Consider the following 13,460-nt stretch of genomic DNA (forward strand, 5'->3'; position numbering starts at 1 on the left):
CTTGTGGAGGGAAAAAATCCAAACCTGGTTTAGCAGGGAATACTCTGATGACATATGGGGTCATATGGAAGAAATGCACCTATGTAAGTATGTAAGTATGTATGTATGTTCCTTGGATATGAAAGTATGATTGCAAAGGTAAAGATGAACTATTGTTCATCAACTATTGTAAAGGTCTAAGATAATAATCTAAGCTGAGGTTGACAACAACACAGGCTTCTTAAACTAGAATAAAATTGGAAATGCTACTCTCAACTGGGAATATTATGGAATTATAACTGAGGAGATTTTGCAGAGCCAGATATTTGCTGCCACTGTTTAAACATTTTGAGGAAAGTGAAAGTAAAGTCAAAGGTGGCAGAATCAGCTCCCTGGCCAGTCTTTTATTTATCTTTTCTTTCATCTTAAATACATTGTCTAGATACCAGTATCAGCTACCTCAAGAGTGCACCTATGGCAGCCTCACAAGTAGCACTGTGCTGGGAGAACTTCCAGGCTGGATATTCTGGAGTAAGGGAAAAGATCACTTCATCCCATGAGATTTTGGAACTATTCATTGTAACTCAGTTTTGCTTATTGCTATCTACACATGTACCAAAAATACAGCCATCTGAAAGATTTGGGGTAGATGACTTTAAATTGTATTACAGGAGGATTTTTACAGGGGATTTGGTGGATTTAAATAATTTATGATTGCATCTGACATTAATTGATGTATCCCAAGTTGATGTATCCCAAAATATAAAATGTAATGCCCTTTTCCACAACTTTTGTTTTATTAAAAACTCCTTGTATAGTTCATGATCGTTTTAAATTTTCACAAGGCACTCACAGACTAGAACCATCTTCCTTGTGGGCCTGCTAATGGAAATCCCCTCATACAGTTATTAGTCACTGTCTTACAATAGCTTCTTGTCTCTAAGTACTTTGATGTTGTACATAAGAGCCGTGGATCAATTACATTCATTTTTCCCATTACCGGGCAAATATTTGGACATTTTCTGTTGAGTTGATTCAAGGCAGAACTAAACCAAAGGAGTTGCATACTGTGCAGACATTTCTAACCTTCAGAAGCTGAAGGTTTTGTGACCTGGGAGAATTAATAGATGTTTATTCTAGCAGGGTAAATGGAAAAAGACCATTTCTATTTTAGGGAGATAAATGAAAAGCAGGGAAGATGGGTTTTGTTATGACAAAATCGTTCACAAGTGGCATGCTGAAATGAGGGAAAGCAGTTATGTATTTATATTATAATCCTTGGGTATGTTTGTCAAGAAAGACTCAAGTGGCAAACTGCATTAGTAATTGTTGTGTTTCCTCACTTGTCAAAACAAGCATTTCCACTAAAATTAGTCTGCTAAGGTTGTCTCCATCACAAAGATTCAAAACATACCGACCTTCTGCAGTGAAAATCCAGAACTTTTTTATTACCATGTGATTCCTCCCAACAAGGAGAACACATAAGCTATTCCTCCTTGCCTGTTTCAAACAATAGCTGTAAGTCTTCCACCACTGTGTCAGAAACACATTTTGAAAATGTTTCACTCGCCAGGATTCTTCTGCAGAACAGAAGAAGGAAGGCGAGCCAGCTGGCATACCCAGCAGTGGCAATCCCAAGTGCTTACCATGCTCAGGAATGTTAGAAAGCATGAGCAAACAGGAGGCATTCTCCAAACATGGTGCTGCAGTTACCCCTCAGCTGGTGCTGCTCTTCTAATCTTACTCAAGCTGGCTACAAACACGAAGGGGAATTTTGACTCAAACAAGGCTTCCATTGAGAAGAGACTAGTGCTCAATTTGGTCATTGATTCTTCATTAAATCTTTTTTTCAGCAGACAGCACAGATTCCCTGAAACCACTTTTTCCATAATCCGTAAAGGAATTTCTGTGCCTGTGGCATAGACAAACCCTCTGTTAATTCAGCTGTATTACTGCTGTGGTTCTGATCTGTGGATCTGTGGGGATCAGAACGTGTCAGCTGTAAGGAAAGGCAGCTTGCATGGGCTTCCTCCTCTTTCTTCAGAGGCCAGGAACTGTCCAGTGATAGGAGTGGTGAATCCTGAGAAGCAACCCCATAACAGGATCCCCAGGAAGAATTTCTATTTGTCTGTGAAGCAAAAAGACATTTCTTTTTGTCTGAAGATTAAGGAAAAACAGATTATGAAATTATTGTCAATATTGTCTTTAGATAATAATTAGGTAATGGATTGAAGCTGTTCAAAGAAGGAATACGTAAATGGATAACACACTGAATGTTCATAGCAAAGTCAGGATTATGATTTTTTTTCTGATGGAATTTTATTTTTTTTTAAGTCTTTCTGAAATACTATGAACTACTTCTTGAGTTTTTCTATTGACTGAAAAGATAGGATTCTGACAATAAAACCTTTGAAAAATAGCAACATTTCTATCCATCTGTAAACTATTTCATTAACATTGTGTGGTTGGAATAGAAAATTAGTTCAGTTTGAACCCTGAAAAAAATGAAAAGTTACAAACTTATACATGCAATTGTTTTCAAGTTCTTAAAATCCATTTGTAAGACTTGATACAAAGTTATCGTATCTATCACTTCCAGGAGAATGTCTTGTGTCACAAATGTCAAGGTGTTTCAGCAGGAGAAGGTATAGTCCAGCACTGTTGTCTGCTGTGATACTGCCAGGAAAGGCAGAAATCATGGCTATCTGAAGGGCTGATGCTATTCCATTTGTGTAAATTTGAGTCAGGAGAAACACCACTGCAATCAATGGACTGTACAGCTGTACAGATAGCAGGACGAGGGTGCCCCAAACACATTGTGTTTTGTACATTTTATCTTTCTTTACTCATTCCTGCTCTCACCTCCTTTTATTTATTACTTAAAATGAAAGATTGTAAAGAGCTGCAAATGGAAAGAGTCTTATCACAGGGAACCACTCTCAAATCAATGTATCTTTTATTAGGTATTGTCTTGAAACTCCCGACCACAACTTGCACTGAGGACAAGAGAAGTCGGTGCCTTATTGCATTAAGCTTATTGTAATTTGTAGTTTAAAAAGCATTAATTTTAATTTTAAATGGATTTGCAGCATATGCAATTTCAAAAAATAGGATGAAACTTAGTGTCTCCTTCCATTTATGGCTCAAGCACTTTGTTGGAGGCATTGTCATTCATCACAATGTCATCTCATGGTTATTAGTTTGCCTGCTGGGTAGAGGCATTTCAGCTAAAAGTGAAAGTACCAATTGTGCTAACTGCAGTTATATGTTTGCAGTGCACTGCAAATAAAGAAAGAATAAAATAGATGTGGCCTGCGACTAAAGTTAAAAGCACAAATTCTGTGAGGTGCTGAGAACATCCTGCCAGATGCTGTGCAATCTCAGTTCCCATCCAGGGTGACAGAAAGCCAATGCGCCCTGTCTTTTTCACGGTCAGACCACTGGTGATTAAACAACTCTAGCAAACATGATCTCATCCTTATTTGTCTGGGACATTATGAAATACAACATGAAGGAAGTTCAGATGTGGTAGCAGAATACAAAGCACTAACACACCCAGCATGATGCTTGAAATGTGTTCCTTTATAATCCTATATTTCCCAGACAAACACTTGTAAACATTGAAATAAAACAAAACACATTTCCTTTTCATGAAAAAAATGCCTTGAAAACCACAGGATTAACAATACCAGGGAAGGACAATCCCTGAAGGGCCTAAATCTTGTTTCCAAAACTTGGGCTGAGTTAACTGTGTTCAAGCTGAATTTCTTCACGATAGCACATGGAAAACATTTTTTTTTTTGAAATGTATCACGTTGAAACATAGCCTGAATAGATTTTGAAGTGATACATCATGATTTGAGCACTCACTGATTGCATTCCAATGATGAGGGTGGGAGATGGAACTCACACATACTGGGTCTGGTTTCTGGCTTGGCTGCAGGTTTTCCTACGTACACAGGAGCAAATCAGTTTCTCTGTGCTGTATTGTGGTCTCATAGCTAAAGAAAATATATTCTGCTTTGTTCAAGTCAGAAGCAACACAAATGGGAGAATTTACCTGCCATTCCTGTCCTAAAAAGCAAAGACCACTAAATATATGCTGAGGTGATAAGTAGTGATACCATTATTTATTTTACACAGTAAAACAAAAACATTGCAGAAAAAGCTCACTGTGCTGTTTTTTTTTTTTTCCCTTGAATCACATTATTTTTTAAAACAGACAGAAGATTATGACATTATTTAAAGGTTTTTATTCAAAGGTTGCAAAGAGCTCCTCCTTTTCTCCTGTACAGGTAGAAGAGAAAAACTATCACACAAGTGAACATTTCTGGAAATGAGGAGAATTATGCAGACAAAATGCCTGGTTCATGGGGTGAAAGCATAAGTAATATAACACAGGCCCAGACCAATATCTCTTTGATGGTGTTTTATCTTTGGCAGCAGATTCAATTAAGGCAGGATTCCTCCTAAATCCTTCTGAGAATCTGCCCTTCAGCTGTGCCCTACTTCCCATCTTCCAGCATTTAGCTAGTAAGAACTTTCTGAGCCAGACATAGCATGTAAATCACCCATACAAAGCACCTTATATTCATGAATTTGCCTAATCAAATAATTTCAGAGGGATAAATATTGCTTGTTTGTCCTTCACAACATCCATCCCTGCAGCAAGGATGATTTAATGGTGTGCTGAACAGAAAAATCTCTTCCTATATTTTCCTGTTGTCTAGTAACATGGCCCTTAGCTCCTGTACTATTGCAAAAGTTTGATATCTTCTTAATTTCAGGTATCTTCACCACACTAACCTTTCAGTCACCACTTTTGCGAATGGAAGGGCATTATTTTTAAGACTCCTTTACAAAAAACTCCTCTGATTATTCTTGTCCCCCTTATCTGTGCTTTTTAATGTTTTCCTGATAGTGGTGCTGCTTTCATCCATCACAATCACAGTTGATTGCCTGACAAATTAATATTTGAACTCTTTCAAATCTCCTGTGTGAGTACTGCCAATTGTTACTGATCTGTTGTGCTACTGATTTGCTCTAAAATCTCTGACACTCCAAAATGGGAGTTTGCTCAGGCTCATTCAGTGTAAAGAATGACCCCAGAGCGAAAGACTCCCACCTCATTTACAGCAGGGACCAGTGCAAATAATTCATTTGGCTGTTCCATAATGTCTTTATCTTCCTTTGCTGCTTCTTCTCATCCTGCTAGCTGTCCAACCGTGCTGCTTCTGATGTATATACTAAAGACTTTACTGTTAGCTCCCTTTACTTCTGCAAGTTGCTTTAGCTAATATTTTAGCTAGCTTTGCAGTGGTTTAACATTCATTTTGCTGGGGATTACACTCTTCCTCTGTTTTCTTTCTTTGGACTGCACATCCATATTTTGGAAGATGTCTTTTCATCCTGCAGAGTGTGTATTACACCACTCTTTAACTCTGCCAGCTGCTTCCAGATGTGGCTCATTCAGAGGCCATTTTAATTGATGTTATCAATACTTAGCATACATTTACTCTTTTAAAATCATGCATGCCAATTGAAAATATTTCATTCTTATAACTACTATTTCCACATCTGCCTTAAAGAGTTTCATCATTTTAATGCAATTCCCCAACTATCTATCTGAAGTAATTTGGTGGTGACTTAAATGTTACAACAGACCTAAGAGTCTGAATTGCTTTTAAAGTGTTTACTAAGGATAGAAATCAGACAACAAAGCAAAAAGGTAAGCTGTAATGAAAAGCTTTCTCCATTTGATTCACATATCAAAGCAGAGGTTAATGCTCCATCAGTGTTTGTTTCTTATATTTGCACATATCTACATTAACATCAGGGGAAGAGAGGTGGGGAGGCAAATTCATCCTAAAGGTACTACACTGAATTCTTTTTCTTCTACAAAAGGCTTTAAAATTATCTTTTCCAAAACCTCAAAATGTAGTTAGATCCTGATACATGGTTAATGGAAACATCAGTTTGGTTGCAAATATTTCATCTTCTGTGCAACGTGCAGTGTAATAAACATCCTTCCTTCAGCAGCTCTGTATGTGAAGACTACAAATTAAGCCACAACAGGTTTTAACTACAGCTTCAGAACTTTGGGCAGAGTCTTAGGAAATCCTCAAAGAGTTTTTGTGCTCTCTCTCTTAGCAAGGTGTACAGGAATCTTCTTAAAGTAATAAATGGAAAAGGGAGTCATGTTCACCTAAAACTTGGGACTTGCCACGTGGTTAAGAATCTCATTATACTTTTCACAGGAATATGACCATGTTTGTGTCGTACTAAATTTCTTTAAGATCTGTAAATGAAAATAAGTATCTATCAAACTATAAATTCTCTCTATGTTTTGATCTGCTTTAAATAACAAGTAAATATATGTCTCTTTTAGAAGCCTTGATACACGCATTTGACAAACAGAATTTATTCAGATAACATGCTATATACATACTCTATGTATAAGTTTATGCAAGTATATAAATATACTTTTTTAAGCTTGCTCATGTTCTGCATGCCTAATGGTGCAAAACAGATGCTTTTTTTACATTTTTAAGAGCAGAGAATCCCTGCCAATGGGAAAGAATAGCTGAATTTATTTTTTATTTTCCACACTGAGATTTTGAATCCCATAAGGAAGACAGTCATTTTTAAAAAATAGAAGAAATAAGCCAGGAAGACTGGAAGACTGGAAAAACAGATGTCATTGTAAATGACAAATAAGAATACAATCCTGTTTAAAAAAAAAGTCTTTTCAGAAATTTTCCAATCTGATGTGATTTTTGTACGGAACCTTGAATAGAGTGCAAGAATAACTTAGAAGTAAATCCCACAAATCAAATACTATATTATAGATTATTTAGAATTCAATGTGCTGGGGTTTTTGTGTTTTTTTTTTTTTTTTTTAATTGAAACATTAGAAAAGACATGCTAAAGGACAATTTTTACCAGACCTTTTGTAATAAGGCTGTTCAGAGTTTTGAACTCTGGGAAGCGCATACCCACAGCAGTTGACCTAGAAATCAGTGCTCTGAAATGACCCAGGGAGAGCTGACACTATTTGTCAGTGATAGAATCATTGGGGGTGGTCAAAAATTGCTTTAAACCATCTGGTCTATTTCTGGTTTTGTTTCTCACAATAATATTGAACCAACTCGCCTTTACTACAGAATGAGTCAAAAGCAATGAAACAGCAAAGGCAGACAGACCTGTGTGCTTAGCCAGAGCCATGCTTTGTCATTTTATCATACAAATCATGTCAGCTGGTGGCAGCATGAGTAATCTAAGCTTCAAAAAATATCATTCTGCAGATAAATCAATGAACACAGACAGAAACAAGCTAAGTCTATTTTAGACAGTCTAATGATCAGCAGTTTTTCTAATAGCTTGTCAGACTTCAACCTGTCAAGCCTGAAGATTTAGGGACACTGATTCACTGGAGATTTCCTGATTGCATTCCTGCTGGGCTATCTATGAATCACAATAAGAGACTCCTAGGAAAAGGGGAGAAAATGGATGGCCTTCAGGCCTTTATGAGGCACAGGTTATTGTCATGCCTCAACTAAATCCTAATTACTCTGATTAACAATGCAAGCCTGTCACTGCTCATGCATAATAGTGAAAAAGTTTGCAGTAATGACTATGAAATTCTGCCACTTCTGCTCAGGCCTCCACACGTGCCTTACTGGGGCTTTGTCATCCCTGCGTGCCATTCACCCAGCTGCTGTTTCCAAAATAACAGGGTTGCCAGGGTGAGCTCCATTTGCAATGCAGACCAGACCTGAACATACTTGGTGAGATCAACTGGCTCACAAGATGGGCTGCAGGATTTAAAACATTTTGAGAAGTGACTGGCTCAGCATATCAGATTTCTAGCTGCTTCATATTAATTTGCCTGCTAAAATCAAAGGTCTGTGGTAGGTCAGCATTCAAATTTATTGTTATCTTTTCATAAACATGTATCAGTTCCCTATCTGCCTCAAAGTTTTGCCACTGCTTAACTGGTAAATATCCCTGAGGTATAATGGAAATAATATTTAGGCAGGTGTTATCAACAGCATATGCACATCTACTTGGAAGAAAATATCCAACAGTCTAGTGAGAGGTACAGCACTGCTTTTGAGGGGAAAAAAGAAAAAGCTTTTAGAAAAGAGGAGAAACTTTACTTCTAGAGAAAAAGTGTATTTTGAGATGCACACTCTAGATTGCAGTCATCTATAGAGCTTTGCCAGTTCCCAGAACATTTGCCCTCTCAACTTCTATTAGCTTTGCAATCTGATCCTGCCTGCATCAAAACTGACTGCAGCTTGCAGAATTAGCCCATGCTGACTCCATGCTGACATACAGCATTTCTTGCCCCTCACCTCCACACCCATACTCATTAAACAGTCGCAAAGTGTTGGAGCCTTCAGCAATGAAGCCTATAAAATTAAATCCTCAGTTATGCTCCAGTAGGAAAATCAGGGCATAACTAAAACTCTTTACTTCTTGTTTCCTTATTTTAAAGGACTTATCCTAGGAACTGCTGTGTTCTGCTCTGCCATGTTCCCCAGCAGGGTCCACAATTCTGAAAGAGAGTTTTGTGTTGGAAGAGCAGAAAATACTATTATTTCTTTTGTGGATGTATGCAGAGTCTTCTGCTTCACAGCCAGTTCATTTCTTGGGCCCCTGAGATTTGGAGTTTACCATGTGACCAGCTGAAAAGGAAAGGATGCTTGATTCTCCCTGTTTAAAGCAAAATTTCAAATTAAAGTATAGGAAAAAAACCCCATGGTAACGATCTGCTTTGAAATTACAGAGCTGTTTCCCTGTCAGAAGCAACATGCTGATTCCATTAAACTTTCTCTGGAAGCTTCCTGGCCAGCCTGGCCAGCTGGCAGCCCTTTGCCCCTGCCTGGATGCTTGATGCCCTTGGCACTGGATGCCCAGGCTCCACCCAGCACTGCCCAGCTGTCCAGGGACCCACACAGACTGTCTCCTTGTGACAGGCATTGGGAAATGTTGATGTTTCATTCCAGGGCAAACAAAATGAAATGTTGACAACCTGGAATTTCCCAGAAAACAGATGTTTCCTTTTCTGGCCAGCTCAACCTACACACACACACACACACACACACTTGCAGAATTATTAACTGCTATGTAATTACACCGGACTGTATGCCCACTTCCACTGTGTGGTGTGGAGGGAATCCAGCCTTCTGATTCCTGTGTTAGAAAGGGGAAGCAGTTAGGTGCCATAACTCCTTCAAGGAGAAACATGGAGCTTTGTGCTATGTCAAAGTGTGGAGCATCTGCTGTGAAGGAAAGAGAGCACCGATGTGTCTGGGTAGCCCACAGAGAGCCACAGCCCATAGCTTACAGAACAAAGTACAGGAAAGGCATAACTGTTTGGATCAGCAGTGGCTCCATCCCCTGGGAGCCCTCTTTTTTGCTTCTTTTCACAGGAACAGTTGCAAAGTGCCAAAAGCTATGGGGAAGCCTGCATTACATCAGGCAAGCTGAGTGTACTGATCTTCTGAGCAAGCCCACGGGGAAGAACAACAGGAGGGAGATTGCAGAGGAAGATAGGACTACTTAAGTAGCAATTCATTGTGAACCACTTTTCTAAGCTGTTGATAGAAGCATCAAGTGTGAGAGAGGAAGAGGACTTATCTTCTTGCCCAAGCAGAACCCTAATGACTCCATAATGACTGTTAAATAATGTTGCCAATAATCTCCATTTAATTATACAGCTCTAGTAAGTCCTAAAAAGGAAAGAAAACACAAAAGGCGTCTGCAGTCCTAACAGACCTAGCAGTTCCTCAGCCTAGTTCTGTAAAATGCATGTGGATATGTAGTATGAGTTATCTCCTGGAAGGGAATTCCCATCCTTCATCTCATCTGAAATAGTCACTCATGGGAAATAAATTTGCTCAGCTCTTGACACAGACATCAATAAACTCTGTGCCTGTTATGGCTCATGAGCATCCAGGTAGGATGTCCTCAAGACAGAAATATATGATTTCACAAATCTCCTTCGGAAGACTCTTCAGAAGCATTTTATCTTTGACAAGCGAGCACTACAAAAGCAGGGTGTTTAATGAACACAGCACCACTCCATGCAAAAATTTGAGGAATATTTTTCAGACAGATGCCTATTGTAAGAGCTGCTGACTTTCACAATGGGCTTTTTAAAAGCCTGAAAATATGAATTCCCCTTTTATCATTATAAATTTTTTTACAGATGCTGAAAGTCTGAAAATAGGCTGCTCTTGGAAACAACAACTTAATAGTATACTGTGTGCACAACAGACTAAGGAGAATATTTAAGCACAAAATTCTATTTTTGGCTTAATATTCCAAAGTTTTTCTAATGCTCATTTCACTAAAATATTTCTTCAGGCACAGCCCAGATTCTGGCCAATACAAACACTGTTTTCATCTGGAACATTCAGCAAGATAATTGATAAAAAACATGGCATAATAGGTGAAGGGTCTGTCATTTGACTTCTACCACCAGCTCAGGAGACTTACTGTTATTATAAATAATACAAATTAAGAAAACACAAAGAACCAGGTTTCTAGTTACAGTGTAGAAATCGTGCCAAATTCTGGATTTGGGGATTCAATTACAGTGTGCAAGCCAGCAAAACAGAAGTGAAGAGCACCTCCAGAACTGTATTTTTATGAAAACACAGTGTGATTTCATCCATCAACTAGTGCACATTTAATTTTAGCCACATGTGTTAAATAAGCTACCCTTAAAGCTCCAGCTGATTAACTTTGCTGGTTGTTCATTTTGGTGAATTTGCAGACCACCACCTGTCCTCCCTACCTCCTATTTATCTGTATAGAGTAGAAATGTAGGTGGGAAAACTCACAAACCAAATTTGGTATTGTCTTAAATCAGATGGGAATCACATTATTAAGAGAAGGAGAGGTTATGTTAAATAGCAGTCAAAAAACTGCTCTGTCTTAGCATCATATAAATCTGAGGGTAAGCACTGATTCCAAAGTGGGGAGAGATGTGGTGCAGGGAGCAGCCCTCTTTGCAGGAGATCCCTTTCCTGTGCTTCCATGGCCACGGCAAATCACCATTCCTTTGGAAGGATAGAAGCACAGTGCAGACACTGCACCTGACTGTAATACAAACCTGAGCTTTGCACAAGCTGTACAGTACAAGAGGCACAGTCACATCTACTCATCTCACTGCAAATACCACAGAAAACTGAGCAGGTTGCTGCAGATGGCAAATTCCAGCAGCGTGGAACCAACCTCCCTGGACCTCTGAGTGAGGACTCCAGAAAAAGGGAGGGCAGAAGGCTCCTTTCCAGCACACAGGGGATTCTTTTCCCTGTGCAATAAAGACAGAGAAGAAAAAGAAAAGCAAGCAGAAGGAGATGCCAAGGGAAGAACCTGAGCTCAGAGCAGAATACAAGTCCCAAAACGTGATGAGGAAAGGCTCTGTATTCCTCCAGTGGAAAATATGAGGGCATGAACACAGTCTGGAGTGCCCTTATTAGACAAGCAGCAGCCATTTCTCTTCTTCTAACCTCATTTTTCTCCATTAAAAAATAAAAAAAAATTGGCCAGTTGATGCGATTCAGCTCCTGAACTGGCTTTTCTAGAGGTAACATTTCCTGTCTGAGGTACTGTTTCTGGCTCACTGGATTTCCTGGCTGAAATTTTCAAAGTCACCTAGGGAACCTGGGTGTTCACACATGCACCGTGAATTTAAGCAGGAAATGTGATCTGAACCCCATGAGCAGATGTGAAATATTCTGGGATGTTTTGTTTGCTTTTTTTAATCTCCCTCTTTTCACATACTCTAAATTTGCTGCCTCTTTTATCATTTTTTTTTTGCTTCTTTGTTCTTTCTTCTCATTCCACTAAGACTCCTCACATTTCACTCCCTACTGATTCATATTTCTCTCTTTTTCTCCTACAGCTACCAGCTTCTGTGGTTTTGACTTCCTTTTGTCTCCAGATGCACTCCCTTCCTCTTCACTCCTTTGTGTCACCAGTCTGCCCTATCTGGCCAGTTGCCTCATATGTAAAAGCTGAACCATCTCTCCTGTTCCCAATTCGAATTATAAAATGGAAATTCACTTCAGTGCTTCCTCCCCAGCAGTGAGGCTATATAGATCAACCAAGCTCCATGCAAGAACATCAACATAACTGCAGAAACACCCTCTGTAATATTCTATGGTGTGGTGGAGCAGGGAGGGAGAGAGGCAGGGTGAAGAGGAATTTACCTACGTCTGCTTTTCTTGATCATAAATCACTACCTATAAAGTGTTCAAATGGTTTTGAGCACTAATACCTGCACCAGGCTGTTCCACAATGTCCCAGATTTTTCACAGGCATCTCCAGTGTGCTGCAAAGGCAAATTCATGCCTTAACTTGGCAGATTCAGACACCTGCCCGTCCATGAATTCCCAGGCATTCTCTGTATTTGTCCACATGGATGCAAATGCTGGCGTTTGCAGCCACTCTGTACCACTGATTTAGAGCTTCCTCTCCTGTATCCAGATTATGTTTGTGATAAAATATGAAGGGAGAAGCTGTCTCTGTTCCAAACACCTTCAACTATTCTCCAGAATATATCTGCATCTTTAATATTGTGCCCAGTCTTGAACATAAACATATTGAAAATAACAAAAATTGGGTAGGTGAATACACTTTTGCTTCTTTTTTCAGTATAAAATATGCTCTGATGTAGAGCCATGCAACATGTGATTATGTATTTGGCTCCATAGGCACAATACCCCATCACTAAATTTTAAAATGTCTTTAAAAATTACAGTTGTAGATTAATTTTTAATGGAAAAAAGACAATTAATGTATTTTAATATATATCTAAGAAATTACATTTTTTAAGTCTATGTTTTAGCCTAACACCCAAACAACTGCACAACTTCTTACTTTAAAATATTTAGGTCCTCTGAGGTCAGGCTTGTCTTTGCAGAACTCACTTACAAAAAGCTGTTAGAGTCTGCCAATTCTGCAGTGCAAAATTTATAGCAACAGGTCAAAAGACAGTTCCTAGAGGAATCCAGCAGCCCTTTGTAGTAAATCAGCAGTCGTGTCTTTGATAAATGTCTCCTAAGTCCAGCAGTAACTGTTCCACTGTGGTGAAAGATAAAACAGGGGACTTGTACGAGCCATGGAATCTAGGGAAAGTCACACAGCAACAAGGAACTGGTAAATGACTTCTGAGGATGTAAAGGTTAACCCAGCACTCATGAACGCTGAACTTAGCAGCTCTGGAAAACAAGATGGAAGTCTACCTGGGCATGTGAGTTCAGGTGTGCTGCTCAAGTATAAAATGTGCAGCACCTTGGAGGATAATAAGGTAATTGCTGTAACCCGAACAAGAGGTATAAAACTTTTTCAGATGGATAAACCCCTCTCCAAATGTACCTATTTTCATGGTGTCATGAACTTCTGTGTTTAGCCTGTTACTTGATAATTCTGTTGGAATGCAAGTCCTACAAGCAAAGAACAGG

The sequence above is a fragment of the Cinclus cinclus genome, chromosome 3, assembly GCF_963662255.1.
Source record: "Cinclus cinclus chromosome 3, bCinCin1.1, whole genome shotgun sequence".
Taxonomy (NCBI): domain Eukaryota; kingdom Metazoa; phylum Chordata; class Aves; order Passeriformes; family Cinclidae; genus Cinclus; species Cinclus cinclus.